This window comes from Heliangelus exortis, chromosome 3 (genome assembly GCF_036169615.1).
Source record: "Heliangelus exortis chromosome 3, bHelExo1.hap1, whole genome shotgun sequence".
Lineage (NCBI taxonomy): Eukaryota > Metazoa > Chordata > Aves > Apodiformes > Trochilidae > Heliangelus > Heliangelus exortis.
This window is the reverse complement of record NC_092424.1, coordinates 35541139-35565438: the sequence shown is the minus strand read 5'-3', so window position 1 is coordinate 35565438 and position 24300 is coordinate 35541139. Positions and strand designations below refer to the sequence as shown.

The following is a 24300-nucleotide window of genomic DNA, read 5'->3' as shown; positions in this document are numbered from 1 at the left end:
AGATGGATCCCTACAGAAAACAGGGAGTTTAATTTCTGCTCTGGCTTGCTCATATTGGTCAAGGGTGGAGATCATCAGCAGGAGAGGCTGCTTAGCTGGGGATGTATGTGTCTTATGAGATGTGGAGTCTTGCAAACATTTCATATAAAAGAAGAAAGACTGCATGAGCCCCCTTAGTTCTCTGTAGCTCCGTGGTGACAGTAACCCTCTCAGCACAGATAGAAATCTGTAATGTTGAAGGACCTTCTAGCTTTTGGTGCTATTTTTCTTTCCCTGTGTCTTTGGTTAGGGATTAAGGAAATCATGCAGATCACTGAGATCTGCTTAAAGGAGTCTGCAGTGACTCACTTTTGTCTGGGGACGTTTGCTGAAGAAACGCAGTTGACTTGTTTTTCTTTTGAAAGTCAAGATTTCTCTTCCATCAAAACATAGTTCCAGGTTGAAGGTGGGGGAGGGCTAGAAACATTAGTGTGATGGGGGTGTAAACACCTTTAAAGTTACATGTTAAAGCATCTTGGCTCTCCCAAGTAACTAGAGAACTATTTTGTGATGCATGTCTGTGTCTGAGATGAATTTTGAATGCCAGCGAGAAAATGAGATTTATCAAATAAAATGCGCATCTTTCACTTTGTTTCAAGCGTGGCCTCGTGCCTCAAATACATGGAGTTTAGCTCTGAAGCAGCTTGTAATTTGTATCACAAAAACCACAGTGATGGGTGGTAGCCACTGGATAGGAGAGGTTTGGGATGTACTTGCAGCTTTTGCTGACATTTGTGCTTGGTCAAAGTCACTGCCACAGGACAGGGGACAAGCGAATGGTCACTGAGGTTACTGTGGGAGACTCTGAGGAGGTGTTTGCCTCTGTAAATCAGGAATTCTGATTTGCAGCCAATCATTTATTAACATGAATGTGCATGATACAACACAAGACACATTGAAGCTTTTAACACGTTAGGGGAGATGATTCAGGATTGATACAGCTTCAGTGATCTGGCAGTATGCATCCCACTATTATTATTATTATTCACTCCCTCTAGATGTTAGAAAGCTTTCTAACAATTCACAATATCTCTCAAGCTCTCATCCTCGTCTCTCTCTTTTAGAAATTGATTTAATATTATTATTATTGTTATTATTCAGTGTCCTGCTGTACATATCCCCAAGCAGGTGGGAGGGTGAGTTGGTGGGAGATGACTTGGCTTTGTTGGAACTTCACTTAATTCAGGGTGGGGGCAGAGAAAATGAAGCTTAAATTACGCAGATCCTGAAGGCACAGCGAGTGTGCTACATCACTTGTGAGCATGACTAGAACTGAAAATGAATCACAGCCTTGTTAGACACTGTATGTGTCAGTGCATGTGGGCAGAAATATCATTCAGTGAGAGAGAGAAAAAGACAGAGAGACTGCATCTTTTGAAGTGTGCTGGTCCCACTGAAAACGTTGCAGTATTTAGCTAATGGGTGAGAGCTGGGAAATGGTGGGACAGCTGCTCTAGGGTACTTTGCTATATCGATTTTTTTTCAGGTTTGGATTCAAGGACTTTATTATACAACAGCCAGAACTTATTCTGGGCTAGATTTGAGTGTGGATTTGCTTCAGCCTATGTGTTCATTTTGCATTAGGAAGCAAATTTATTTGCTCTTCCTATAAACGTTTGATGGTGCATGTGCACACAAACACACAGGTATGCACGTGTGTATGCTGAGCTACTTCACATATTTCAGCTACAAAAATCCAGTCTAGATCTGTAACCTTGACTCCTGCAACTGTATAATTAAGCTGGGACTTATTTCTAAAATGGAAATTTGTTTTACAATTAGGTTGTAATGTGACAAAGCCAGATGAGGTGATTTGGTGGAGAGATGCTGGAATCAGCAGACCACTAGCATGTGGTATATACATGTTTGTACTCCAGAAGATACTTGCAACAAATGACAGCAAGGTTCCTAAGGAAGCTCTTCCACCTCCTGTAGAGACCTATCCGTGGCAGCTAACAAACAGCACTAAACTCCTCCCCTCCTCCTCCCTGCACACCAAACCTACACTTTTCTGAAGCCAGATGGAGTCAACCAGCGTATTCTTTGGTTGAGCATTTTTGTATGTTGTGCTCAGTCCTGCAGTCTGCTTTTTTTTTTTTTTTTTTTTTTTTTCTCTGTAGCCTTAACCTGATTACTTCTCTAGCAAAGCAAAGCAAAGAGACTCATTTGAAGACAGATTGCCAGGTGCTTCTGTCTTATGGCCTGATACTGCCTGTTTTCTTTGGAAATAGTCTTCTCCTTTTTCTTACAAACTCAGCTGTGGCTGCTGCATCCTAGCAGGGATAGGAGAATCTGGCCCAATATTTTAGGCAATATGCATGTTTTGGAGTTGTATTTCTCCAGTGAGGGGGCAATCCTACCTCTCTAAGAGGGACAGCAAGTTAAGTTTCTTTGAGGGTGAAAAGGAAATTTATCCCCTTTCCTGAAACCTGGGATCATTTTTGCTCGGCATGAACTGGAAGCTTGGGTAGGACTAAGCTATGTTCCCAAATGACCCCTCATAAAAGAGCTTGGTTGTTGACAGTACCAGAAGACAAGTGAAAACTTTAAGGAATTTTAAAAAGTAAACAAACCAAAAAGCCAACAAAACCAACAGATTGTTAATGTTAATGCTGTTTTTCCTGAATGCTGTGTTAAAAGAATATAGAATTGTTTGTGTAGCTATTGGGGGCACTAGAGACCAGAGAGGCTCCTGTGAAAGCAGTTTTAGGTGCTGTTTCATGGTGTGAAGTTTAACCAGAGCAGGCTTTTGTGTTTGTTGGGTTTTTTGCTTTGTTTTGTTTTCTCCTCCTGTTTGTATTCTCTGGGTTTCTCATCCATTAGTGCTGGTTTGGGGCTAAGGATCTTGTTAATTGGAGTTTCATGTTCTGTTCTAAGTTTGTCTGTGCTGCTTTTGTCCCCAGCCTGCCTTCCAGTTTTTCCAAAAGGCTTTTATCCTACACACCCTTCTGCCTGAATCCATACTAGATAATATTTCCTTCTAGAGTGTGTCAGAGCACCTTGTCTTGAGCTGAATGAAGTGCAGCCTGGAGAGGCTGAATACATTCAGCTCCAACCAGCTTTGCTAACAGCTCAGCTCTCTCCCATAAACAGGGATTATAGTCATTTTCCTACTGAAAAGATGAAACACAGGCTGTGAGGAGAAAGAGAATGCTGTGGTCCTATCCTCCTAACCTGTGCAGTGAAGGCAGGAGTAGCCTGTCAACCCAGGCAGGTTAATCTGAACTGTCAAAACTTCAGAAATCCTGAAGTCCTGGTTAAAAATATTTCTTCTGCAAAGCATGGCCGGTGCTTCCCGTGTGTGCCACTTGTCTTGCAGCAGGGTCAGATCCCCGTGCCAGGCTGTTCTGCTGAATTTGGGAAGATATGTGCAGAAGAAGACAGGTGGTCTTTGCTGGTAATGCTTTGCAGGCACTGACCTATGACATCTTGTATAATTTAGAAGCTGGTGATTGTAGACACTAGCTTGAATTTTTTTTTTTTTTTAAGTGGCTAGAGATGTGTGGTTTCTCCTTTATTCCCCCTCCCCGCAGGCCAGGTGCTCTGAACTTTCTGAAGACAAAGTGGTTTCTGAACGTTAAGAAGGATGTAAACTGTTCACAGCTGAGGATACAATGGTGTACCTCAACCCTGAAAAAAAACCCCCAAAAATACAAAAACAAAAAAACCCAAAACAACCCACCCCACCATCAAAAACTTTTTAAAATCCTGGTAATATGTGGTGTCCCTAGAACATCCTTACTTATTAAATGAAATGGGAATAGTTTGTGTTTTTTCTGACTCTTAGATGTGACTGTTTTCAGGGAAAGGCAAGGAAGGGATCCGTACTTGTGACAACAAAAAAAGTTTTAATTACTTAGAGCAAGAACATGTTCTGAAAAGTAAAGATTTTAGACTTAATGTGCATGGAACAAAAGGCCGTTGTGAGCTATGTACAAGAGTTGCTGAGAGTTTGTATTCTGCCTTTTTTTTCTGTGGGAGTTATTTCCTGTTGTTGACTAGAGTTCTTTATTTAGAACCACCTAGCTACTGAATGACGGCTTGCTTGCAAGAAGAAAAAGTGTGATTAAAACTTGAGAAGGCTTATTTCAAGATCTCCTCGCTTCCATTTATTTAAGGGGAATCTTTGCTAAATGAAAGAAAAAAAAAAAAAGTTCAAAACAACAAATGTATTTCCTTCGCATTGTTTTGCCCACATCAGCCCTGATGGCTAGCAAAAATATGTTGGAAGGCTGAGGTCTTTCACCTGAACATTTCGGGGGAAAACAATGAGGTGGGGATTTTTTAGGTTGTTCTTGTTTTAAAACGAAAGCAAATCCATCAAATTCCAGTCCTCTCTTCTCACTGGTAAGGGTAACACACTGGTGTTTGGAGGGGGGCAGATCTTTCAGTGAACCCCACAACTAGAGTAGGAGTGGGCACGTTGCACTTTCCCAGATGCTCAGATGAGAAAAGGTTTCTTTTGAAGAGCCCTGCCAGCAAAAGGAGATTTCTGTCTGCTGACCTGCATGGGGATAGAATCATAGAATCATAGAATTGGCTGGGTTGGAAGGGACCTCAGAGATCATCAAGTCCAACCCTTGATCCACTACTGCTGCAGTTACCAGACCATGGCACTGAGTGCCACATCCAGTCTCTTTTTAAATATCTCCAGGGATGGAGAATCCACCACTTCCCTGGGCAGCCCATTCCAATGCCTGATCACCCTCTCAGTAAAGAAATTCTTTCTAATGTCCAACCTAAACCTCCCCCAGCACAACTTGAGACTGTGCCCTCTTAGTATTTGTGCATGTGTATTGAGTCAAATTGTCAGCACTTTGACATCTGCTCAACAACTCTTTTGCTGTTATGGCAGGGGCTAAACATCCAGTTAAAAGTTAGAAGACGATGCCGGGTAGGGTAAAGAACAAAAAAAAATCACTTGAAAGCTAACACTACTGGACACAAGATGTGGGAAAGCAAGGAATGCAACTGTTTTTTTTTTTTAATTACTTTTTTATTTAGCAGGAATTACACTGGGAATGTCCCTTGGATGTGGATGATTAGAAAATGTCCTGGGGCACGAGGTATAGCAGATGGACAATCATTGCTCCTTGACTTGACCAGCCGGGGTTGTGAGCCACTCCCAAGGGGTTCCTGTTTCTGCCCAGCTATTGCAAGCAGGCTGGTGCCTTTCTGTGAAGTACCTGGCAGCTCTTGCAGGCAGGTTGTGGGACAGTTATGGCTCAGGACAGCCATTCTCATCTTTCCTTCTACAGATAAAGCTGGTACAACCTGAATCCGTGCAGGAAAGTTGATCGATCTCTGAAAGAGAGAAGGGTTTGAGAGCCTTCTGCCCCTCTCTTTATGCTGGGGAAGTCCGTGGTTGAAGAAGCAGGGGGAGCCTCCGTGATATTCCTTGTGGTATTTTCTTCTCCTGCTGCTGTCCAGAGGTCAAACCAGGGGATGCCCTGGACTCAGTACCAGCACCTCTGGTGGGGGTGCAGATCTTGGTTCTTGGGTCTACATCGTTCCCTTAGCTTGTTCCCCTCTACTCCCACGATGTGGAGCACTTTGCTCCTCCACCAAGGCTAAAATTTTAAAAAGGGAGAATTATTACTGTTTATGACTGCCTCAGAAACCCACTACTGGCTTTAGGGAGCAGTATACTACATGCAGCATGTGCCACCCTGCCCACAATCTCTATGTTGGTTTTTGTTTTGGTTTGGTTTTTTTTTTCCCTATGAATTCTGGCATATGCTGTGTGAGATGGGGGTGACCAGATAGGAGAGCTGCCTCTCCCCTCTTCCAGATCCCCTGCCACATTTCAAGGTCACCATTAACACCCCAAAGCCACCATGGGAGGAACAAAGATAGGATAAGAAGTGTGAAAGGAAGGGTAAGATGACCCCTGATAATAAATGGTGGATTCTCAGCTTCTTTCTTTTTCCTGGTGGTAGATCCTAAGTACCAGGTGGGTTTGCAGTGATTGGGTGTTTCATCTTTGCTAATGAGGTGTAAACTTCTTCTAGCCTTTAGCTAATGGTCACTATCAATGAAAAGCTTCCTTTAAAGTGAGAAAGCACAAAAAAAGATTAGAGGAGAGTCTAAAATAGTATGTGCAGTTCCCTTTTTCTTCAGAAAGCTAAAATGGATTGTTGTCAGTTACAGGGGAGGTTTTAGGTTAAGAAATACATACTCCATCCACAGTCTGTTTACCTGCATATTCTGTATGAGCTTTTGCTGACTCAGCTGTGCTAGCACAAGAGGATGTGGAGAGCCAAAATGAATCATTGCCACAGGGATACTCAGTAAAAGCATCTGATGTTCTCATTCACTCTTTAATCCCTTCTTTGCACATAATCTAAGAAATCACACATTTTGTGAAGAGTTAAAATGGGAAGGCTTGTGCATTCACTGCATTGACTCAATGAGTTCAGTTCTATATGATCTTAATTTATTTGTAGTAGAACAGAATGGCAGTGGGAGTTTATGCTACATTTGATGTTCTTGTGAGAAGTTTTTTGCCAGATTTTTTTTTTTAAACTCTCCCAAATTTGGCCCCTCAGATCCAACTTCTGTTTTATTGGGGTTTGGTGGCTATTCACTCACTGTTTACTTAAAGTTAGCCCTTCAGAAACCACTGCCTCTATGAAAGAAGTACAGATAAACATAATCTGTAAAGAATTTTGCACCTGAGACAGTCAGGGGAAGGATTTATAATTAGAAATTTCAATTCCCTTGAAAATGCCACTATGTTACTTGGTAAGCATTGTTTGAATTTAGTTTCAATTTAGTGTCATAGCCCCCAACATGGTGTAGGAGTTTTAATGTTCTACAGGTTGTATTCCAGTGAGCAGAAGCAGCAAGAGGTTGTGCATTCATTTGGATGTTGATATATTAATTGATGTTTTCATGTAAATAAGGATTGAAATAGGCTTTTTTTACCCCTGGTATCTGAACACATTAAACTCCAGTGTTGCGATTTTAAGTGCTATATAACATATTGCAATGCTATGTAACACCCTACATCAACACCATAGCCACAACACCGTTTTTGTTTTGCCCTCCCAGCCTCAAACACATTGCTGTTGTTGTACAAAGCTTTCACTCCACAAATCTGAGCAGGAACATCCACCCCTAGTCACCTTGCTGGTGGCCCTGTTTGGTTTCTCAAGTCTTGGGCATCTTGGCCATACTAAACATATTGCAACTTCCCTATGCAGCCAGGTCTCTTCCAGGTTTCAAGAGTCCAGGGGGCATCTGTGCTCCAGAAATGTAAGGTTCCGTGCAGAGCTCTGTTGGAGTAGCTTGGCTTCAGAATAGGGTTGCAAGATATAGGGCAACTAGGCTGGTGAAGGGCACAGATCCTATGAGGAGAGGCTGAGGGAGCTGGGGCTGTTCAGCCTGGAGAAGAGGAGGCTCAGAAGAGACCTCATCACTCTCTACAACTCCCTGAAAGGAGGGTGTAGCCAGGTGGGGGTTGGTCTCTTTTCCCAGGCAACCCTCAGCAAGACAAGAGGGCACGGTCTCAAGTTGTGCTGGGGGAGGTTTAGGTTGGACATTAGAAAGAATTTCTTTACTGAGAGGGTGATCAAGCATTGGAATGGGCTGCCCAGGGAAGTGGTGGATTCTCCATCCCTGGAGATATTTAAAAAGAGACTGGATGTGGCACTCAGTGCCATGGTCTGGTAACTGCAGCAGTAGTGGATCAAGGGTTGGACTTGATGATCTCTGAGGTCCCTTCCAACCCAGCCAATTCTATGATTCTATGATTCTATATGCAGCACACTTGGAAAAGGCAGATCAGTAGAGCTTCTCTCCCCAGGTGAACCAGAACCGGGTAGTCCATCAGCATAAGGGAGACAGTGACAACCTTTGGACTGTGGCATGTGTGTGGCTCACATGTTTGACAGCCCCATGTTGTTAGGATTTTCAGGCTCGTGTCAGGTTTGTGCTCAAGACTGGTGGGTGGCCAAAGTCTTCTGACTTGATTGCAGTGACATCTGTTTACACCAGTGGTTAATTAGGCCTGAAGACTGGCCATCTCTGTGTATTTCCCCCCACTGTTTTTGTGTTTTTTCTTTATGGAAATATTCCCTCCTTGATGGCAAAACAGCCTTTGCTTTTATCTGTGGATTTTTTTCTGTCTTAATCCACTGGCCCCAGCATGAGATGAATATCAGGACACCAGCATAGTCTCTCTTTAAAAACGTAACCAAGTGTTCCAGAAAAGAATGACTTGTGCTTTTGAAAGACACTGCAGAGTGAGCACTGAAAGGGAAAGGAAAGCAGCCTAAAATTGTTTAAAGCTCAGCTGAATGTGAAATACAATCCACTGTGTCTCGAGAAGCACAAGTGGTAAGGGGAGAGTATTCTAGGAGCCCTGTGTGCTGTACAGGCAGGATCGGTGTGAACAGTCTGGCTTGGGTCAAAATTGAAGCCCATTTTGCAGGTGATTCAGCCTGAATGGGATTTGGGAAAGAACAGGGATGTTTATGAAAAGGCAGAAAGATATGAGAATGTAGGCAGGCTGAACCTCTGGCAGAGGACAGAGTGTTTCAGCTGGAGAGAGGATGATGCACACCAGCAGTCTCCAGAGGACTGGGAGTGCACAGGGAATTACAGAGGGAGGGAGTCATCTCTGTGCACGAGGAATGCAGCAAAACCTCCTCTGACTAAGCCAGCTAATGCACGCTGTGTTTTTTTTTTTTCTTTCCTGATAATCCTGTTCCATAATATTTCCTTAATAATTTAGTATGTGAAGAGTATCCCTTTTGAAAAGCGTCTAAATCACCAGGTCTGACTTTCAGATGAAACCTTTCCATCCTTGCCCTTGACACACACCAGGGATTTTCAGCGAGTATGACTGTTTGAGTGCTCACTTGGAGTTAAGGTTGTTTTTTTGGGTTTTTTTTTTTCTTCTTTCTTTTCCCCTTAATTACTTAATGAATTTACCATGTGGTACAACCCTTGGTACTGCCAAGCAACAGCTTTCTATTACTAGACTGTACGGGCCTGATCCTGCATTACTGGAGCCAAAAGCAGAATTTGGGAACAGACGTTGGCACTGAAATCTGTAGGAAGGCTTAGAATAACTGTACAAAAGAGGTTAGTTGCACTCAGAATATTGATTCATGAGCTCCTCAGTTTTTTTGCATCTCTGTTCATTTTACCCAAGATCAACTGCCCAAATGGACATATAATATATGATACTGCATTAGAACAAGGGCTGTGTTTGGTCACACTCATTAATTAAACTGATTTCTCCTGTAGCTTTTTTTTTTTTTTCCTTTTTTTTTTTTCCTAGAGAACTAACGGAGAATTATAATTAAGCATATTATGCATTCTAGGGAATGGTGTTTCTCCTACTGCCACGAAAACATTAAAGCAGAAAAACATGAACTAAAGCAGAAAATTAAGGGAAAACAGAGCTAAAAATCAGAGTGAGAAGGGGGGAGCATTCCTTCCTTTAACCGATTCCTCCGTGCCTTGGGATGTGTGTGGCAGCCTCATTACAGTGGAAGAGTTGGCAACAGCAAAAAAAGGAAAAAAAGCAGTTGAAATCTCCATGAAAGCAGCTCAGCTCACAGGTGCAGCTCTCTCCTTGCTAATATATGGGTGCAGACTGCAGTAATCCAGCCCCCCGATATTTTTTGAGGGTCTTGCTTTTATTTGTGGCTGAGCCTTGCATGAGAAGGGCCCTGCTCTGGAAGGTCATTATGGACCCCTGGAGATGGCATGAGGTCTTAGTGGTCTTTAATGACACCTTTGCCTGCAGTGTGCTTGCTTCTTACCCACGAAACCCACGTTGCTCCGTGGGGTGTGCTGCTCTAGTGGAACGAGCATCCTTGGTGACAGGCAGGCCCTTTGTTTAGCTTTTCCCGAGTTATCAGTGCTGACAGGGTCTTTCTTTGAAAAAAAAGTTGTGTGCTCTGGGGTCAGTACTAGGTATTTGCCTGTCAGCTTCTGCATGCACTGAAGCAAAAACATCCGGGGAGAAAATGAAGATGTGTTGTACAATTACCTGATGAGATCTCACCGTATCAACATGTGCTGCAATTAGAAAGAAAAAGGCCAAGGATGCAATTACAAACATAGGAAGCAGTTCACTGCCTCTTTTTGTGAAAAATGGGAGGGATGCTGGCGTTCCAGCACACCAGACGATGCTGATCTTTCCTAATTAGCACACATGTTGATAGGCAGAGATTATCTAGCAGTTCATAGTATTTTTAATGAATTGCCTTCTGAAGTCCGGCGTGTCTCTCCTCCTGTACCGATCTTTGCAATCTTTGATTTCTGTTTTGTTTATCTTTTCTGTTTTTTTGTTTATCTTTAACACAGGAGGGTTTTTTAATGATCTGGTGACCTGGACTCAATCAGACAAGCTTTGACCATCCTTGCTCAAAGACAAGGCTGTGACTAGACTATGCCTGTGACTTGGGGCAGGTCAGCACCACTGCAGAAAAATGCAGCTCTGCTCCTTCTCATATAGCATGTCATCTCCTTGTGTGAGCGTTTCGAGGGCCTGTCACAGCTATGGTTGCACAATTACATTCATGCTGCTGCTGCTTGGGAAGCCCTTGGCTGCACTGTTCCAAAATGGGATGCGTTTTGGGTGGCTCCTCCTCGCAGACAAGCAGATTTATCCCTCCACTCCTGCAGGCTCTGGAAGCTTGTGCCGAGACACTTCCTTGTGCAGCGTTTGGCGGCTCAGTCACAGGCTGTTTCTCCACGCTTCCCAACATGTTCAGGCAAACTGCGTTCAGGCCTCGCAGACACCTTCTGGTCAGATTGCTCTGGAGCTGCAGAGCGGAGTTTCTTGGCCAGAAAGGTCTCGTTAAATCAGGCAGGAGGGAATGTTAGGAGCAGGCAGAGGTAGGATTGTGCTCCTTGCGTAGCCTCACCTCGTCCCTCCGCAACGGAGCCGCTGCTGTAGGCAAAGTGTGGGAAGGAGCTGTACTCGTATCGATTCGTACCGTGACCCGTGCTCAGCTGAGAGTGCTTCTGGAGTGTGGATGGATGCAGGTTGTACTAGTTGTGTTCGGAGGAACAGCCTGAGTTACAGCGTGACTATAAACTGCTGCCAAGAAAGGCCCAGGGGAGTTACAGTAGGAAGCAGAAGGGCGGTGAGACTTCTCTTATGCTTGTGTAAAATTGGAGCAACCTAACAAAGTCAAAAAACACACAGTACGGGCTTAGGCCTTTTACTGCCCAGTGTAACATGGCAAGATCAGGGCCATGAATATCAGACTGGACCCCAGCTGCTTGCTTAGCAAATGCGTGTGGTTATGCCCATGGTGCTGGTGATAGAGTGCACACACCCAGGCATGGGGACTGTAAACCTGCTGTGGACTTCGAGCCCCATAAGGCAGGCACTGCTCAGGTGGGTGCATCCTCTGGGGGATTATGCAAGGCCAGATTCTGCCATTTGACAAACCCAGTGTGAAGGAGGGCAGTGTAGCCTGGAAATTTGGTGGATCTGGCATGCAAAAAAACCCCCAACAAAACAGTTGAAAAATGTACAAAATATTCTGGCTGGGTTTTGAGTGGTCGGAAGCCCTCCAAACATGTACAGACCACTCCATTCATGCCATAAAGAAAATGATTCTTTTCCTTTTATTTAATATATTTTTAAATTATTATTATTATTATGATTCTTGCAATTTCAAGAAGAGGCCTGTTTTCCTGAGTGAGAAGACCAAATATCAGTGCCAGGCTGCTGGAAAGTGGCCAGCCAGGGGAAATTCTGGTTTTAATTTTTGCCAGCTCCTAAGCAATTTGCAAGTCATTCGTCAAAATTCAGTGAACAGTTTGTGAACTGCTTCACGGATCTGGTTCAGGGCTACCTCTGTGCCACAGACCGTGGGTGAGAGAGAGTGAATCTCCTCCAAGGAATGGCTGATAGCACAAGTGGAAGGGCAAAGGTGTGCTGAGGCCTCCAGAGCTCTTTCCTCCCATTTAACGACTTCAGCAGAGTATTATCAAAAATTCCAGTCTTGGTGTTTAAACCTCAATTAGATGGGGTCTTTTCAATTATAATGTTAAGAAGCCATAAAATCATCACTTAATCGCCTTCCGTTTTGGCAGACTCACTTTTTAAAATTGGTTTGTTGTTGGTTTTCTTTCCTTTGAGGATTTTTGACAGAATCTCCAGGCTAAAGAAATCTTCCCTCTAAAAGTATACTTCTTTTCCTTTTTTGGTTTTCTAGCTGAAAATTGAACTTAATTTCTAACAATCCCATCGGCTTGATTGATCACAAATCATTACAGACCATTTTGAGCGTAATACCTGAACGAGTCGTGATATTAATGACTAATAATCGCCTTTATGTTAGGTCTTAAAGCTTTATTGTCCCTAAGTACAACCGGTTTAGTGAAACATGAAAGGCCGGAATGATCCGAGATGCCACCGGGGCTGCAGCCAAAACTGTGAGGTGTTTGAGTCGCCTTTTACAGCGCCGGCTGGGATTTCGGTCCCTTTCGAAACAATCATGGAGGTAACTTTAAAAAATCGTCTTCTTTCCAGACGGAGCCTGGGGCCGGTCCTATCCCCCCGCCCCCCTTCCCCAAGGTCTTCGAGCATCTCTGTTTGGCCTTTTTTCTTTTTTTTTTTTCTTTTTTTTTTTTTTTTTTGTGTGTGTGTGCTTCGTTGATGTCTGCACAGCCCAAATTAGCAGCGGGGATCCCACAGAGGGCGGGGGGACCGCCGCTTTCTTCGGCTCCCAGGTGATGTCTCAGGGCAAGGGGCGGCCGGCAGCGCTCTGGCTTCGCTCCAATCCCCCACCCCCAACTCTGTCGGGAGCTGAGCGCGGGGGGGGAGGACCGGGACGACCCGGTGTCCAGCCCCGCGGGGGAGCCGAGCTGGCCAGGGGCAGCCGAGCCTTCGTCCCCCGGCCGGGTCCTGGCCGCCGGATAGCCGGGATACTTGTCATATTTGCGGTCGGGGCGCGCTGGCTCCCGCCTTTGTCCCGGCGCGGGGCCCGGCGCTCCCCGGGGAAGCAGCGGCGGCCGCGCTGCGGGGGCTGCGCCGCCCGCCCCGGGCAGGGGACGGCGTGGGCAGAGCGGGAGCCGCGGAGCCGTGGGGGAGGAGCGGCGTGGGAGGAGGAGGGGGGGGGAAAAGGGGGTGCTGGGGGGAGGGGGAGGAAGGCCGGGGCTGAGGCGGAGCTTTGACGCGGGCCAGAGGGCGAGGAGCTCGCCGGAGCCGCCCCTGTCGTCAGTGCTGGCGGCAAGTGCTGGAGCTGGGGCTGGTGCCTCCTCCCTCTCCTCCTCCTCCTCCATTGTATAATGCTGCGTGATCGCAGCCGCTGGGGCAGAGCGGAGGCTTAAATCCTCACGCCGCCTGCGCCTGCCTCCTCCTTCTCCTCCTCCTCCGCATCCCACCCGGCCCCTCCCCGGAGCGGCGAGGGAGCGACATATGGAGCTGCTCTAAGGCGAGAGTTTTGCGACCTCCCCCCCCCACCCCGTCCATGCGATAGTTCTCAGGTGGAGCTGCATGTGGTGAGTGGGGCTGGGGGGCAGCGGCGTGGGGGGAAGCGGAGGGGGCCGCGACATCTACTTCGCCCACTTCCCCGCCCCGGCTTTGCGAGTCATCGGGGTTCGTTTTATCGCTACCTTTAAATTTGAGCCCGGGCGGAGAACCTCGGGGCGGGTGTCCTTCCCCTCTCCTCCGGGGGTGATCGTGCTGAGATGAGCAGGGGAGGGAGAGCGACGGAGTTGCTCTTCAAATACCTCTTCCTCGCCGTCGGTGCACGGAGACCCCTGGCCAGAGCAGGTGCGTGCGTGTAGTTGGGGAATACACTTTTAATCGAGGCTGCTGTGCCGACCCCGATAGCTCGGGCGTTTGCTTCATCCGACTTGAAGAAACCGGCTTTGCCCCGGTAAGTTACCGTGTGCGCTGGGGAGCCCCTTGAACCTCTCTCCTTGGTCCCCATAAGAGCGGGGACTTAAGGGTACCACCCCTAGGAACGCGTGCTGTAGTGCCAGGAGAGCTAAAAGGGCCTGGGGGGGGGACTTTCACTCCGCTGGAGCAAAGCTGACATATGGCTGGGCAGGACCCGGCTGGCTGGACCTTTCCAGGGGTTGATGTTAGGGCGGCAGCAGGGCAGGGGATTAGCGTGTCTTTTCCCTGAGCAATAGCGCACTTGGGTCTTCCTTGGGAGCACTGCCAGCGCTGAAAAGCAGGCATCTGGGGGGCTTTTGTGGGCAGGCTGGTTCAATCTTTGAGAAGCGACGGTGAAAAAAAAAACCTGTTTATTGGGATTTCCTTCAGGGTGGGGGAATGCTTGGAAAGAATCCTTTTGCAATGCCTCTTTCATTTACAGCGTTTCCTGCTTTGCTCATGTCAGTGTGTCAGGATATGGAAAGATAAGTTCTCCTTAAGCGTGAAAATAAGAGTGCGGTTACCTGCTGTCATTTTTTTTTTTCTTTTTTTTTTTTCTTCTTATATTTTGTGGAGCACAGCTGGAAAACCCAGGGCCACTTTTGTTGAAAATCTCTGGAGGAGTTCATGTGCCGTCTCCCGGGACCCTTGGTGGCTGATTTACAGCTGTGGGTCAGCTGGCAGTGTAAAATAAAGCGAATCTGCCCATTTCATCTCCATCTAGGGGGGGGGGGGGGGGGGTCGGGGGGGTGGGTAGGTGTGGGTGGCTGTCAGCTCGTTTACCCGAAGTTCAGTGCAGCAAACCATAGCTGTTGCGTGTGTTCGGACAAGTCCAAAGCTCTCCGGATCGGGAAAGTCCAGGCTTTTTCAGCTATGCCCGGTGAAGTCAGCAGGGTGGCTCTCAGTCGGTACTAGGTTTGGCCACCGTAGATTATGCTGTTGCTCAAACAATGGTGGTAGAGGGCTTGGCTGCCCCCTAACATCAGCGTTATGCTTGTGTCTCTCCAATGGAGTAACCAGGTTCCTATTTGTGTGAGTTGAAATGACGCTTCCTGTCTTTTTATTCTGATTTTTTTTTTTTTTTTCCTTAAGGATTCACCTGTACAAATGAAGGTGCCTGTGTCTTCTCACAAGGTACAAAATTGAGGGGTGCCTCAGTTTCCATCTAAGTGCAAGGGAAACTTTCTCGTGGTAAAACAAACCGTAGAAATGAATTGCATTTTCTTAGAAGTTACTGCTGCTTGTGCCTGTATTTCTTTAAGAAATTAAGCAGTTGATTAAGCAGGGTAAATTGAAACTAGCCCTTTCTGCTTGAAGTTAAAATGCATACATTTTTACATAATAAGATGGTATCTTTGGAATCTGATTTAACATAGCGAGCTAGTGGTGGTGGTAGAGATAGCAGGAGGATTAGCAGTTTGTGCTGCCTGACAGGTATCTGAGAGCGTGTCCTAAGGAATACTTCCATTGTCCAGGCAAGTATTGCAGCATGTAACCTAACAGCTGTAGATCTTCCTCCTTTCTTGACTGATCCTACTTCCATATAAGTTGGTAGCAAAAACCACCCACTCCTTTTCTGCAGGAACTGGATTGGACTGCTGTAGAATGAAGGTAGACTTTGTGCATATTAAAACACTGCTTTGATTTTTGTGTCAAGCTGATTTCTTTTTTTTTTTCTGAAGCTGATTAAAAACAAACAAAAAAGAAACTTGCTAGGCATAGGTACTTCAGGTTTTCTCTGCAGATGAAACAGTCTTAAAGAGCAGTAAATACGTCTGTAGGTGCTGATTAGTTAAGAATTGTAATTGTATTCCTTTATACACCTGCTCTTTTTAATGCAAAAGATGAAATAATGACAGTTTCTCTGTGTTTTGGAATAATAATATAAATAATCCAAACGCTCAAACTGTCTGCCTGAGAGGCAACGAGGAGTTTGAGATAATGTCCTAATATCAAGGAAAACCTCACATCTCATATTCTAAATTTTCTTTAGCTTCCACAAAGTACAACGGATCTTATGCAACATCTAGTTTGAAGGATTATGCCATCATTTACACAAGCTGCTTTTATTTTTCCAATAAATAATTCATAGGGAAAAAAAATTTTTTTTATGTACTCTTGACTTTTTTCACACTGATATAAAACACTCCTGGCACAGTTCATCTCCAGCAATGCTAGCACTAGACAGGTGATCCAAAATACTTGTGACTATTTTTGCTTTTATGTAACATCTTAAACTGTAATCTGTCAAGCAAGGAGAATACAGTGCTTTGAAAGTGTGAGTAGTCTTCTGGTGATCTACTTTTTTGTAAAGGCTGGGTAGCAAGAGAGACACCTTTTTTTAACTCAGCTTTATATGTGTAACTGGCTCGGGAGGAGACAGCTCCAGTTGCAACGATTCCTTAGCACGCACACAAATCAGTGCCAGAAATGGCAGCTTTCAGCTCCTAAGTCCAAAGATCAGGAGTGTTCCAGAGGAGAGAGCAAGGTCCAGCTTAAATGCAAGCAGGTTGGCAGTAAGCACAGATCTTCAGTGTAGATGAATCTCTTGCTAATTAATGGTTTGTAAAAAATTGAATTTGCCAATCTGAGAACAGGACTCTTCAGGGGAGGAGGGGGGATACAATTGCATGTTTTGTGCCACTTGCTTTATTTCTAAACTTCAATCTGTCAGAGAAAGGGTGGTGTCATGAAGTGCTTGTTTTCAGTAAACGGGGAGAGAGACCCTCAACGTGTGTTAGTTCTTTAATTCTTTTATAAACAAAGTAAATTTTTGTGTTTGCTGTAGTTGAGGCTTCAGGTTTGTTCAGCATTACCAGTGCAAACACTGGAACAAAAAATAAGATGACAGTGCTGCCTGTTCAGCACAAGTGGGGAAAGCAAGCCCTGTAAATGCAGTGCTAACTCTGCTGCTGGGTGTTCTGCACTGTATTCAGCTGAAGTTGAGCAAAACAGAGTCCAAAGCAAATGTGTTTCGGGGGTTTTGTGGAATAAAGAGGCCCGTTCGTCCTGTGTCTGTACAGCACCCATCACCCTTACCCTTCATCTGTATGGGGTGTTCAACTCTGTGTCACTGTGCAGAAAAGAAACTGCACAGCAGCCTTTGCTTCACTGATGGCTACGAATCAAAGTGTCAGATGCTCAGTGTCATTACAAAGTGGCCGGGGGGAGCTGTGGAGACAAACTGGACCTGCAGCTGGGAGATTGCTCTGGCACAAAGGGGAATTCCTGGGTGCTGAAGAACTGATTTGAGGGGCATTTCCAAGGGAGAGCAGGGCCAGTCTCCAGGGGCATTGGGCAGCTGGGTGGTAGAGCCACACCGGTCTTCAGAAATGACTGCAAGTCGTGAAAAGGAGCAAGATGGCTTGAAAGGACCAAAGAAACTGTCAAGTCACCAGAGAGCAAGTTTTGGTTTTCACGAGTCGCTCCTTTGAGGGAGGAGGCTGAGCTGTCTCAAGTGAGACAGCAGCCACCACCACATCAGAGTGACTGTGGATTCAGACTGCTGCAGTGATATTAAAACCATGCTCAGAGTTAGGCAGGTTCAGACCATCATTCTTTCAGCTAGGGGGATGGGTTTGGTAGTCTGTTCTGCTTAGTATGTAAAACTGTAGGTGATGCCATGTAACATCTGAAGCCCCCACCTATATAATGTCATCAGTGTTTTGGGGAGCAGTGGGCTTAAAGGGGAATTTCTCATTAATATCACTCTGGAATTGAGTTTTAAGTGGTGTTGAATGACATGAGTCTCAGTCTGTGTAATTATCAGAAACCAAAGCCTGTTTACTTTGCTTTCACACTAGTAAGATGTATTGGATTTCTACCAGCTTCTGCTTCCAGTGAAGTTAGACTAAAAATTGTATTCTGAATATAGTAGAATACAAAGAGGAAAGTGCAAGTATGGGTTGTTTTCTTTATTTTTAAAACTGAGTGGAGTATATGGAAGTAGCAGAAGTTCCCTTTTCAAAGGAGCCCTGAATTGGTGGAGAGATCTAAACTCACCCCAAAACTTGCTCAGGTGACCTGCAATGAATAAAACTGTTTTCTTGATCCCAGGTTTTAAATTCTCCCAGGAAACCCTTGTGCTGTTTGCGCCGCACTCACCTGGAATGGAAAGAAAATTCTCAGCTGTTGTCTTACAATTTCTTCTAGTAGCTGGTAACATTAGTGTTTTAAAAACTCCTGTTGTGCCAGGCAGGCAATGAAGTTGAGTGAACTGCACTATAGAAAGAACCACCCATGATTGGAGGTAAACTATGCGGATATATGTTGGGGTGGAGGTTGAAAGGAGCGTGGAGGGCATATTTGAAGCAGACTGTGCAACTGCTACAGCAGGTCTGACTAGTTTGAGATGCCTAAAGGCAGCTTTGTCTTAACTTCAGGTAGCTGCAAAATGAAGTTTTAAAACCTAATTCAGAAATACATCATCATCTTCCGGTGCCTCCACAAACTCTTTACTTTTCACGTGTTTTTACAGGCAGCCTTTCACCCTTGGAAGAAGTGTTTAATAGATAAACATACTCGTGCATGCATATCATTTGAATGTTTTTAAAATATCCATTTCATCAAGATAGGAGACTGGCGTTCATGCACAAACCACAGTGTTTTTTTTAAACAGTGGCAACTTTTTGCTTTGTTATTGCTCTGTGTGTCTGTATGTGTGTGCACAGGAGAGAGTAGCCACGCTATTTAAGCAATTTTTTTTTTTTTTTTTTTTTTTTTATAGCCTGATCTGTTGCCAGTCAGTTCTTTTGCCTTTGCCTGTCACTGTGTAGGAGGAGAGACTTGTACTTTATTAGTCTGTGCTGCAGTTGGAGGGATTTCTACCAGGACTACTTCCATGCTGGCTGTCCCAGGGGTACAATAACCTGCTTAGGTTACCCTCCTGTGATCTAGCTCACAGTCTCTCTTGCCCTCCTACTCCATCTGTTTGGCCAAAGTGGTTCTTCTAAACAACACTTCCCCTTTCCTCCCCTAACTTAAATATTCCAGAAATAACTTTCAAATGAATAGGAGAGTTGAGTATATTTTCTGTGTGTTCAGTGTAAAGCTTCCTCTTGGTGCTCTGCTTCCTGTAGCTGGCAGTGGAACATGTGTGATACATACGTGTTCTGATGCAGGGTTTTTTTTTTTTCCTAATTGTGGGGAAAGTCAGTGTAATACTGCCTTGGGTGAGGTGGATGGGCTGTGCCTGACTGAATGTGAAATGAAACTTAGGACATTTAGTTTCAGTTTCCTTGATCTCTTCTGTATTTTCCACTCCTGTTTTCCAGATTTAGTTTGTGGTTAAGTTTGTTTGTTCTGTGTTAATTGACCTGTATTAAGCATGCTTTGAAATATGGGCTTGATACATATCTTGTTAAAATACATCATTAAAAAGGTGTCTTATAAATTATTTAAATCAGTTATTTGAGAATGTTTAAATTTCTAAATGCAAGTTACATGGATTCTGTAGCAGCTGTTAAAGAGTATTACTTTGGTATAGTAGTTTTTATTATCAAATCAAGCGGGTGCCATGGAAAATGGGATTTTTTTTGTCTCTAATTTGTAGCTGTTGCAGATTGTGAAGCTGGCCAGAGTTCCCTTTATCAGTTCTCAGGAGGTTTCTCCATTGGATGTGAAAACACATGCTGGATTTCAACAAATGCAAGAGCTTTAGCACACTGGACTGAAAGGCCAACAATTATCATCTTGTCTAACATCACTTAACACCGTCTTAGCAAACTTTTATGTCAAACTTTAACTACTTTTTTTTCTTGTTTGTTTTCACTGGTGTTAGAGAAATGTCCAACAGCTTTTCCACCTCTTTAAGAGAAGCCAGGGGTTGAGTGGGTGCTTTTTTTTCACAGAGAATACTTGTTTGTAGAGCTGTGTTCGTTTCATTTAAGCAAAAATGTTGAAAACTACTTGTATGCCTTGTAGCTGCTTTAAAAAATGCCAGGGAAACACCTTCTTTCTCTTCTCCTCTTTTAACTCTCAGTAGCGAGAAAATGGTTAGCAAATAAAACCTGCAGGCCAGAAACTAAAATGACTTGTCATTGCTAGGATGTATGTTGCATTTTGCAGTAAATATTTCTTCAGGTTTTTGTTTTGTTTTTCTCTCCCCTTCCCCCCTACCCCCCCTTCTGCCATTTGCTGCTTTTCAGTTTGACTGTGATAATTTATTCAACACTGTTTTCAGAGCAATAACCTACTTTTTGGCAAACCATTCAGTTCTTTCCACAGTAGTGTGAGTATTTTATTTCCCCCATGTGTTTATTAAGGGTCTTCTACAAGGGGGAAAAACAAGGTTCTTTGGGGAAAAGATGCTACGATACGCTTGAAAGCCAGGACTCAATCCAAGTAATTATATATAAGTGAGAAAAAACTCTTATTATACACAAAGGGGTCTCGTCTCTCTTGGATGCACGCACAATTCTCATTAACCTTTGTAGGAATTACACAAATCCAGTGAAGATGGGCCTGCAATACACAGTCCCTACGTACACTAAAAATATCAGCTAGGCCGGAGCGTGCCTGTGCCAATAGAGATGTCTTCTACAATTGAAGACAATGTTGCTGTAATCTATTGTTCAGAGCAGTGTTGCCGGGGAGGAGGGATGTTTAGCCAGTCTTGCTATTTCATCATTCTCCCTCAGAGTCTTACCCAGGAGCATCTTGTCATTACAGGCATGTAATTTTAGCAGTGAAAAGGGAGCGTGTGTTTGCTGGCCTGTGCCACTTTCTGGTGGCCGCGCTAGCTCTCGCAGATTGTTTTGAATTTAATTTACAAGTAAGGTGCTCTTTTCTTTAGCCAGTGCTCTCGCTGTACAGATGCCTGCTGGCTCTGCAGTGGGAAGAAATGGAAGGCAGTCAGCCCTTGGCAGAATTGGGCCCTGAAGCAGTACACAGCCGTCTTAATTGCTGCTGCTCCACCACTTGAAGAGATTAAGGCTCTGGTTCTCCCAGCACGGGGCTGTTTGCATCGGCTCCAACGTTGCTCCTTGCCCACTGGTGGGGAGATTTCCTCGTGACATGGTCCCTCCTGTGGGACCAGCACCTCCTGCTCTCGTGCAAGGGGGCCCAGAGTTTGTGAGAAGAAACCGTGATGTGGAGCAGGGGAAGCTTTTTGGCTGATCCTGGGGAAGCTTGTGTGTAGAAGCCCTCACATATTTTTCTGGTGACAACAAGCAGAGCCTGCTGAATAATCAGCTAATCACATAGTAAAGTCAGAGGATCTGGCCTGGTGCTGTGCCTTGTTTTATTTACTGCAGCTCTGATTTCCTACAACTGATGCCCAGGTGTGTGTAACACAGCTCCCAGTCCCTGAGCTTTTGATACTGGCAGCAGAGTTGCTCAGCCTGTGTGTACGCAGCACAGGATAATTTGATTCGTGCTTGGCAGGCCTGGCTGCTTCCTTAATGCTGCCAGGTGGAGACCCGAATTTCAGAATAACCTCTGCCCAGCAGCTTTTTGGGGTGAGTGGCTCTGTGGGGCACCGAGTCTCAGCCAAGCTGATCTCTGGTGAAGAGGCTGCCCCGTGGTGGCACGGGCGATGCTGTGAGTAGACGGTGCTTGCAGCCATCCTGGGGAAGGATGGATGTAAAGAGGATTTAACACAGAGGTGACCCGAGGAGAGGGCAGCTTTGCCATCTCACTGAAAATACCCCTTCCTGCAGTGACTAACCCTAACGAAACAGCTTCTGGTAGTGGGAAGGGGGTGAAAATCCTCTGCCCTGCTCAAAGCAGGTAATGTTGAGGTTGGTGGTCAGCGGGGCTGTGCCTGCACCAGGCTTGTGAAGGGCTGGGGCAGCATTAGCAATTGTAGGAAGATTGTCTTATGAAACTTCCAGCTAAGGACAAGACCAAAAAAGGGCAGGCTGGGGTCTTGTTTGCATCTGCTGGGTGCTGTTGTAAGGATGCTGATGGGAAGTCCTGTCTGAATCAGAACCTGTGAGAATTGACATTCTGGCTATGTGAGACGTTTGAGATAGGTTTGGACTGCCCAGCAAAAGTAATTTCTGTTCTATTTTTTTTTCCCCAGTAAAGACAACTGCCTTCCTGCACACGAATAGAACCTCTTTTGAATAAATGTTTTCCAGCCCCATGGATGTTCCAAAGCTATATCCCTCCTCTTGCTTTGTACTGAGAAGTTGCTCAGAGCTTTTCCTCTTGACTTTAGCCTGGCAGCCAGTTTGAAATACACCTCGCTAGCTTTCCATGCACAGAACCTGTGCTGTCTTGTTCAGCTTCTAATTCTGCCAGGGCAGTCTTTAATGGTTTAACAAGCTAACAAGGGCTCGTCTGATTTAGACTTGCATTGCATTCTGCTACCCTGATAGAATTCCTAATATTATAAACACCCTTAATAACACGGCTATAATCTAGAAAACCTGCTCTCCTTTTTCCAAACAATTACTTAATGAGGCTGTAATTTATTCTAGGCGGTATTTATTGGAGCCCATTCCAGCTTTATCAGACATGGCTCTGTTTGGTGCGTTAAGTCAAAAACATTAAAACTGCTCCCCTGCTTCCAAGGGAACATGTTACATTTAGCAAACTGACAGCATTAGAAACTGTTTCCAATTTAATAGAAGCATATGTTTCCTGCAAGACTTAACGCACTCGAGTCGGAGATTGCCTTAGTCTGTGGCTTTGCCTTTTTTTAGCCTGGTTAAAGAGGAGCTGGAGGCCGAAGGCAGGAGCGGGTTCTGCAGTTGGTGCTTTCGGTTCTTGCGCTCGCTTTTCTTTTTCAGAGAAAGTCTTCTTCTCACCGGGCTTTGATGGGCTGCAAGTTTAAGAAAGTACCAAGAAAGTCGTGTGGGCGGCGCAGGGAGAGCTCTCACTGAAAACGCAGTTTCTGATCATTAACGAGCAGCAAGAGCTTGCTTTGCCCTCTGGGCCTCAAATAGTACAGTATGCAACAAGGGAGAGCAGGCAAGGCACGAGGATGGAAACAGTAGGATCAGATTACAGTTTCAAAATATCGCTGGAACACGTTGGCTGGTGTTACACTATTGACTGGCTTTATAATTGCATTGCTTATTTGCTGGGGAAGGCTTCACCTTACTTTGTGATTAACGTGGACGCCTCTTGGGGGACCTGGGGGCTCCTCCAGCCTCTGAGTACCAAAGTCAAGCCCCACGAGAGCTGCGTGACTTCAGATGCTCCTCAGATGACAGACTCAGCTTCCTCTGACATCTCCTGTGTGCCGGGAGGTTTCCTTGTGCAGTCCCTGGCTAATACCTGCTTAGAGTAGTCTGCAAAAGTCACCCGTTGTAGTTTTTCCTTCCTCCTTCAATTTTAGCTTGAGACTAGAAAAGACCCCTGTCACTCATCTTGCTAATTGCCTTCACTCCTGAGTGCCTGAAGTTGGGGGTAGAGCTATGGCTGCATTTCTCTAGGGAGAGGGGCCTGCCTTTCTTGTTAGATGCAGAAGGGGGGATGCTTCTTGCTGGGGTGCTGAGCAGCTTTGCTTGCCTCTCTGCTTCTTCTGAAAGAGATGAGATTCACCCATCCACCACAGGAGATGGGAAAAGCTAGGTCCCTATAAAATGCACATCAAAAATACCTGCTACTTACAGTTCCTGCTGGCACTGACAGCCTTTCAGCAAAAGCTTGCAGATGTAAAAACAATTCCCTGTACTCTCTGGAAGCACAGAGCTACCCAGGAGGCCAATTTTTGATATAGCTCTAAAGGAAAGTTTTGTAAGTGTTTATTGAACCTCACTCAGTTTAAAAAAAAAGACAAAAAAACAAAAAAACACCAACGAACAAACAAGATGGCCAGAGTTAATGTAAAATCCTAAGTGTCAGGGAAAACCAAATCTTGTAAATGGGGAATGTTTGAGCTCTGGGTCTAGTGAGGGCAGAAACCCCAGCACAGCTCCATTTACTGCACCTCTTGTCTGCAGCTGGGGGTTTTGTTTTCTAATTCATGTGGGATGTGAGACCCAATTCTTACCAGGCAGCAGTTGTCAGGAGTTCTCTCTAGCCAGGCAACATGGACACAGTACACTAAAACAACTAAAATCTGCATCAGATCCCGAGGGACAGCCTTGCAGACAAAAAAACAACCCGAAAAACAAAAACAACAACAAGACCCACAAACGAGAAAAAAACCCAAAACAAAAAAGCAAACAAAAAACACCCCCCCCCCAACAACAACAACAAAAAAAAAAACCCCTACACTACCCCTCAGTGTACAACTTGCCAGCCAGCTGCAGCATATTGAACGTAGCTGAGTGTGGTACAAGCTGTACTAGCTCCCAGGGATGCTGCTGTGCCAGGATTTAAAGACCCTGGTGTCAACAGATGAAATCTTCAAGGAGGGATGGTTTTCATCACATGGCTCTGAAAGTCCTCTGAAAGTCCATTTTGCTTATTTGCCCCAGTCCTGGAGTTAAACCTCAACACCTAGG

General features: G+C 45.1%; 1 protein-coding gene and 1 long non-coding RNA gene across 7 annotated transcripts in view; both read left to right on the top strand.

Moving 5' to 3' along the window:
• The window catches only part of SERTAD2 (SERTA domain containing 2), an 87574-nt gene that overhangs the window by 50761 nt on the left and 12513 nt on the right, over positions 1 to 24300 (top strand). The window contains exon 1 of one of the 6 annotated variants that reach the window (XM_071740190.1): positions 13196 to 13518. The exons of 3 other annotated variants lie outside the window; for them this stretch is intronic. The gene's annotated coding sequence lies outside the window, so the exon portion shown is untranslated. Of the gene's footprint in view, positions 1 to 13195; positions 13899 to 24300 lie in introns of those variants that run through there. 2 more of the 6 variants (XM_071740192.1, XM_071740191.1) reach the window with 2 other exon arrangements.
• LOC139794497 (uncharacterized) lies at positions 14852 to 21121 on the top strand. The gene is made up of 2 exons (XR_011725151.1): positions 14852 to 14932; positions 20694 to 21121. It is a non-coding gene; the product is annotated as an uncharacterized lncRNA (long non-coding RNA).